This window comes from Dermacentor variabilis, chromosome 3 (genome assembly GCF_050947875.1).
Source record: "Dermacentor variabilis isolate Ectoservices chromosome 3, ASM5094787v1, whole genome shotgun sequence".
NCBI lineage: Eukaryota > Metazoa > Arthropoda > Arachnida > Ixodida > Ixodidae > Dermacentor > Dermacentor variabilis.
The window spans coordinates 156263932-156271877 of record NC_134570.1 but is presented as its reverse complement, the minus strand read 5'-3'; positions in this window follow the sequence as shown (position 1 = coordinate 156271877).

Here is a 7946-nt window from a genome sequence, read left to right as displayed (position 1 = left end):
GACCTTGCATCTAAGTGCTCAGCGTTGCGGAATCCGAGAAACCGCTCAAAGACAGCCACACTTGCGTAATACCTTATAACAACCGATAATTGTTCCGTCTTGCTTAGGTCCTTGGTTTCATCGACAATAACTGCAAAGTACTTGGAACTTTTAATCTCTTCCTGTATACTTGTTAATGTGATGTGTCTGAGAATTTCGAGGATATGATCTTGTATCGAATAATGAAAGTACTTCGCGTTCGCTGCTCCACCATTCAGTTTCTCTCTGACAATATCGTCATATTTGCCAAAGAAGTTCAACGAAGTTTCCGTTGTTTTCACTTGTGACACTTTCGTCATGGCTCCTCTGAGCGGTTCCCTGAATGGCAGTGAATTGCAATATATCTGCGACTCTTGCTACACAGAGGCGATTTTCCTCCAACCCCCTGGAGTACGCGTCCTTGAGATGTGTTGCAACGGACTTGCTGTGTCCTCCCGACTTCATCTGCGTGTAGGAATCCCACGATGTCTGACAAGACTTATGCTCGAGTGAGTTTTCGTGCTTTCTGAAAGCAGCATCTTTTTCCAGGGCTTTTTTAAAGCGAAAGCTTTACTGGCCGCGAACTTGCGATTTCGCCGTGGCGGCGCTCCGAGGAGGCACATGGCGTCACAACGCGCGCCCCTCGCCACGGATATTTCTCTCTCTCTCGCTCCCTAGTCACTACTGCACATACGCCACTAGTAGCACCGAGCCACAGGTATTCCGCCGCGCCTTTCCCTGCCGCCGTTTGCGTTTGGCATGACGTCACACCACGTTCCTCGTCGTTGCGCTCGCCTCCGCTCGCTTCGCCAGCTGCGTCGCATGCCTGATAACATCTCTGAGGATTGAAAAGGAGAGCTCGCGTGCGCCGCAACCACAGTTGAGGCGGCAGTATGGACGGCGACAATTCTGATAAGCAGGAGGAGGCCTGGAATCGACGTCGGAACGAGATGAAGAGGAAACGAATAGTCCAGGAAACAGACGAACAGCGCGCCGAACGACTGGCTAAACGCCGCAGCATAGCTAGACAACCAGACTAACCTGGACTTGCAATCAAGATTAACCAAGGCTAACCAGCTATGCCTTAGCTTTTGCTACGTATATCCTGGCATAGCCGAGCTAAGCCACTGCCGATTTATTCCAGTTAGTGTATCCACCGTTGACAAATGCAGATTTCTCATAGGCACCAGTAGAAAACATTATGCAAGGGTAACAAAAAGCTGCGTCAGCCTGTGCACTGTACTCCAACCAAGGAAATAGGCGGTAGCAGTCCGAGTGGAAGTTTCTGCTCAATTTGCCATACTTCTTAGATGAAAATGGGTTCCGTATTGGCTGTGTGAGTGACTCTGTCTTAAATTTCGAAATGCCCAACTGGCCTGCATAGTCGACATCCACATCCGAGGTGGTGAATTCGGTCGCGGAATCAGGTTCATCCCTTGCTGCACACGATGCTGAAAACTCGTCGCACTCACTGTCCATTTGCACCGACGAGGACGGACAAGCGTCGTCAGAAGTGATGCTGTTCAGTCTCTTGCAGCGGAATCAAAACGGACCGCTGAGGATTTTCTTGTTCATGGAGCATCTCCAAATCTCCTATTGTTGAAGCAGAAAGCTCGCTTGGACGCATTATTACTTGGCCCGTATGCTCGCATTGAAAAAAAAAATCGCCAATTGACCTTTTCTGCGACATCCTAAGGCAACCCAAAGGTCCTGTGGCGTCGACCACACATTGGAACTTCTTCCGGTGGCGAGATGGGCTGGCGTTCCTTCCCGCGACACTAGCATTGCTTGGGAGCGAGCAAGCGAATTGGCTGAAGTGGTTGGTGCCACTGCTGCAGTGAACTAGAAGACTAGAAAGGGTTCAGTGCAATGAGGGGAACGGCTGCGCCGCAGCATGAATGGTGCGCCCAGGGACGATCGTAGCTGCGGCGTAGTTGTAACTCGCTGCCGAAGCTCCTGTTACATCTCAATAGGAAGAAGAGCATTCCTTAGACGTTTACTAGAGCGAACCCACCCCATTCATCACCCACCTGTCCAGAAGACAATGCAGCTTTGCCACCGACCGTTGACGGGTGAGGAAAAGACCCTCTACCTGAAGATGACATGCTGAACTAATCATATCATACGAAGTCAACAAAGACACCAAGGACAAAACAGAAGTTACTTGTACTTACTAATTGAAATAAAATAAAATATAAATTAATGGAATTGAAAGTGGATGAAAAAACTTGCCTCAGGTGGGGAACGATCCCACGTCTTCGTATTACGCGCGCGATTCTCAAACCAACTGAGCTACCACGGCGCCGTTTCCCACCCACTTTCCGGGTTATTTATGTGTTGCTACTAGAATTAACCCTGGGAGCGTTAGCCAGCGCCACCACTCACAAACCTTGGCGGCGGATGTGGAGCATCCTTTCTGCCGCAGGCGTCACGAGTACGCGATATTTTTCGGTGAAGGCAAGGGTGAAGCGGCGATGCTCTCATACGTCTGCCGCTAAATTATAAGACATCAAAATTGACATTTTGTTTAATACCGCCTACGTTGGATCAGCTTTCCGGCGGTCTTGGGGAACGTGGCAAAGGGGGGGGGGGCAGGCGGAATATTTCTTTTTTGGGGAGGGGGGGCGGCCGCTTCTCCCCTTCCCCTCCCAGGCGCCGCCCTTGAACAATGACTTTATGGAATGACATCCAAGCATGAGGCCCGGTTACGCGCGATATTCTTTCTAAAATTTCTGCACATGGTTGTGTTTTATTTCGTCTTTAGAGAGATAAACGGATTTAGAAGAGGCCGTTCTTCCAGTGAAGGTGTTATCGGCTTCGTCTCCACTGTTGAACAGGAAAGAAGTCGCCGTCGGTTAGTTGGAGATGTTTTTCTGGACATGAAGGGTGCATACGACAATGTACTCCATTATGCAATCCTTGAACCATTGAAAGATTTAGACGTTGGTGGCCGGCTATAGGCATGGATTGTTAGCTATCTCAGTGGCTGCATGGTGTATATGTCGACAAGTGATGGCGACACCGGACAGTAAAATATCCATCGAGGTGTTCCACAAGGAGGAGTTCTCAGTCCAACTCTTTTCAATGTTGCATTGATTCACCTTGCATCTGAACTTCCTAACATGGTGAAGATTAGCACATATGCGGACGACATGTGCATATGGGCATCTGGAACCCCCCGTCCCCAAATGCGTGTTAGGCTTCAACGTGCAGTGACAATCAGAGCTAAGAATCTGCGGCTTCAAGAACTCCAGCTCTCAACAGAAAAATGTTCTGTGATTGCATTCACGCGAAAACGAATGACCAGGTATCCCATAATCGCTAACGGAGTAGCGATACCTTCGGTTACACACTACAGATTCCTTGGCTTAGTCATAGACCGGGGATTATCTTGGTCAAGACACGTCGCCACACTGAAGTCAAAGCTGAAGAGTTTTGTTCACGTCCTTCGCGTCGTTGCAGGAACAAGATGGGGCCCCTCGGAGTCTTCATTACTCCAACTGTACCAAGCACTATTCGTAGGGTATATACGGTACAGCATGCCGGCGCTCTCAAGCATGGAACTTAGCTGTGTGCGCGAGCTGGAGAGCATTCAAGCTCAATCATTGCGCACATGTTTGGGCCTCCCACGATGCACGTCAATCAATGGAACAATAGCGGAAGCTCGTGCTTGTCCTATTCGGGTGTACTTGCTCTGCGAGCCTCTTCTACTGTACCTTCGCGTCTTGACCCGACACATACATTATCCTCTGTCATTGCTCTCTGCCACCCACCCAGGTTCCAGCTTTATCGCGTCATCAGAGTGTTCTACCGTCAAGATTTTCTCCTGCCTGTATTCCGAGAATACCCCCGTGGGTTCTGCGTAAACCTTTCGTTACATTGCAGATCCTTGGAATTACTAAAAAGTCATCCGTTACATCTGACCTCAAGCAACCTACCCTGTTGCACATTTCTGCAGACTACGGAGATACTTTACACGTGTATACCAATGGCTCTGCCAGAACGTATGTCTCCATTGCAGCCTTCGTCATTCCGCATATGTTTATCGCTCGGTGGTGTAAACTAGACCATGGATCAACATCAACTGCCGCAGAACTTGTTGCTATCCTGGAGGCATTTCGATTTCTCTCCGAGGAGCCTCCTCATGCATGGACGATATTCCGCGATTGCAAGCCAGCTCTACAAACGATTGATTGTGTCCTCAGACGGAGCTCGTGTCAGACGGGGCCCATGGCTATATAAATTACAGAGCATCTCGACCACACAACTAGAAATGGCCAGAATGTCACCTTTCAGTGAATACCTTCACACTGTGGCGTAATAGGAAACGAACAGGCAGACGCTGAAGCGGAAACTGCTTTAGATAATGCTTCTGAAGTACGCATACCGTTCTCACGAACAGACACAGACGCCCTACTTTGTCGCGTATACGTGATCGAGCCCGTTGAATCCGCTTCGGACATGCGCCGTCGTGGACGAGACATTGTCAACGTCGACCGCCTCAAGACTTACTATGAACCACTCATAGTGACATGCTGTTAGATCGGCGGGTGGCTTCCTTTTCGCTCCCGGGTGTAATTTTAGAGAAGGAGTGGAACGGTATAGTGGGTCGTCCTCTCCAGCCCTTTCTAGTAGTCTTCCTCTTCAGCGCTTTTGCTCCTGAATGCCGCTCGCGCTCGGAGTCCGTGCCCCGCCTAGACTGTCGCCGCTGCGCTGCTGCTAGTCCGATCCGATAAACACCTTAACAAGGTAAATGAAATTTAAGGCACGCTACAGTACTGTTCTAGTACCTGTGAAAAATAAACGAAACGCAAATTTGGCTAGCGGGCAACTGACGTAAGTGATGCGGACGCAAAGCTGCGTTAAAGCACAGCAGCGTCTAAATGACACTGGGGGAGTGGCCGCTCATCAAATCAACACTTCTACGTCCCCCGAGTTAATCTTTTGGCAGTGGCACTGCTCGAGCTCGCGGTTTCCATCCTGACTCTGGGAGCCACATTTATAGCTTGGCGAAATTCATAAACGATCGTGTACTGAGGTTTAGGAGCACGTTAAGGAAGCCCAAGTTACCAAATTAAAACGGAGTCTCCCACTGCCGCGTGCCTAATATTGAGATGGTGTGCTTGGCACGTAAAGCCCCGTAATTTAGTTGAAGTTGAACGCTTTTGCTAGGGTGCATTGCGCCGTGTCAGGCAATGAGAGTGCTAACCTTCTTGGAGGCTATCAGCAATGGCGTGCAAAAAATACCTGAATCAACGACGTCTCGCTGTGTGTTCTGTGTACTACGCAGACAAACACAGGAGGTGCCCGCATGTAACGTTCACCACCAAATCGCCGCGCTAGTATTGCACTAAACACTGATGAACTTAAGCATTTGCCGTAACAACACCGAAAATTATCGTCAAGCAACGTAAACAGCACAGAAAACATCACTTAAGTCGATTCCCACAGTGCGTGTGATCCAGATAATGTCGTATGTCCCGTTTTTTGCGCTGTTTGCCTCAAAGAAGGCAATTTCATCTTGATCAGGAGATGAAACAGAAAAAGGACCAACTATGCGAAGCAGTCGCTTTGCCACCTAAGCTTACCGAAAATATATAAGCGGTAAACTAAATGTCGATCATTGAGTGCGCGAGCTCCTATGCCCGACCAAGTGGGCGCCACGAAAATTCCATACTGAATATATACCTGAACTCGTTTTATTCAGCTTCTTGTAGTCACATCTCTGTCCCAGGTTTCACAAGAACATTAATGCTCATTGAAGCCCCAAGCTCGCATGAATGCTTGCATGAACACTTCGCGCACAGATGGAGCAGGTTTATTATAAACTTTATTAACAATGTGGCACCTCTTTTTTGCGGAGGCACTTATTAGCGTCGTATACTCGTAGTATAGTCGAAGTGGCACAAGTACGGTTGAAGAATTCTTCGCAGCAGTACGAATTCCTCAGCTCCCCTTGTTTTTGGCGAATTCGATCGTAATCGCGGCGCACCCAGAGTTCACAACGAGGCTTCAAGAAATTCCACCCGCCGGAGGAGCGGCCGTTCCTGCGAAGGCTGTTGCTTTCAGAGGCTGCGTTCTTGGAATCATTGCAGTCGTCTGCGCACAAAAACACCGTAGTTCATACCATTAAAATGCGATTAATTTTGGGTGGTACAACAGAATAATTATTTCTTAAGATATTGCATGCTTGATTACATAGCTACTTTTACGAAAGCGTACTCATTTCTTATTGGAATGTCCGACGCACCGATCTGTGACTCGTGCAACGGTGAAGAGACGATTGAGCACGTGTTGTGTTTTTGTGATCTCTATGACAATGAATGCGACGTTCTTCAGAGGGTGCGTAACCGATTAGATAACAGATCATTTTCAGATACTAAGATTCTCCGGCAGCCTAGCCCCGGGCACCAACATCAATAACCGTTGGACAAATAAAGTTTATTCCTATCCTATCCTGACCATGACCCCATGTGTCGCAGGCTTACAAAGCGACGCGGGCACTGGTACGTTTCATGAAAGCGACTGGCCTCAGGGACCGATTATAGGCGTGAAGTTATGGACATCAGAATGTAATCACACCGATAGTACCTTCTTCCGTCCCTCTCCTTTCTTTTTTTCCCTTATACCCCTTCTCCTGTGTAGGGTAGCAAACCAGACGTGCGTCTGGTTGACCTCCCTACCTTTCCTTCCCACCTTTTCATCCTCCTCCTACACGAAAATGGCTATTCGAATAATACAAGGGGTATTAATAAAGTTCGTATTCTCGGGACCGCACACTCAGAACAACCGTAGAGGATGGGAATCAAAATGAGCGCACATCTCTCTAGCTTCAGCGGAATATAAAAATTGTCTTCTGTATATTTCCGCAAAGTGAACCTTGGCCATAAGAAAAAAAATGGCGACGCTCATCTCGAAATCTGGTTGAAACCCGGGTAGTGATGCCGTTTCTGCACTTTAAGAGACAAAATGCCAAGGAAGTTTATGCCGAGCTGGCGGTGGCGTACGGTGATAATGTTCCATCCTATGACGCTCTAGCGAAATGACACAGAGTATTTCAACGCAGTCGAAGAAGGCTGGACGACCCAGGTAGAAGTGGCCGACCATTGCTCGTTGGTGAATCCCGAGTTGCCACGTGAGTGAATACGCTAGTGCTTACTGAACGGCGAATAACTATTGAACTAATCGTGCAGCACGTTAGCGTGACCCAGATTACACTCCCACCTGATCCTCGTCGCTTACTCTTGGTTCTTTCATGAATATAATACAGACTTATTGAGCGTCCCTTACATCGATAAGTTTGACTGGTGTGCTGCACAACATTAGTGCCAACGATAACGCACGTTTGTTTTTACCTTAACAGTGCCTAATGCGCATGTGCGTGATAAGAGATAAGATAACAAACCGACAAATAAATAAGAAATGGTAGCTTTTAACTGGTTCCTTCGCCATTAAATAGCGCAGGGGTGTGTTGTGCAAGTCACGTTTGATGCCGAGAGCTTATAATAGCTTACAATTTCAATTTATTCAGACATGTTCACAACATTCCCATGAAATCTGGCAAAAGAAGGCAAATACTGCATGCCTCCTAAAAATGGTCAACAACCCTGGTAATGCATTAGTCCATCGGTGGGTAAGAAACACAAAAGTATAGAAAGCTATTCTATAAATAACATAATATAATAGGCAGGACACCATTTCAGGTATATAATAGTCTAGACAAAAGATGGGTAACAGAAATACAATGGGATGACATGCAGAAACTAATACAGGAGATCTGATTTCGGGCAAGATAATGAAAAAGCCACAGTAATACAAGAAATATATTCATTAGTATTACAAACAAAATAATAGACTCAGTCGCATAATAATATTAGGCAAGAAATACACATGCAAGAATTTAACAGGTAATGTGACAATACGAGGAA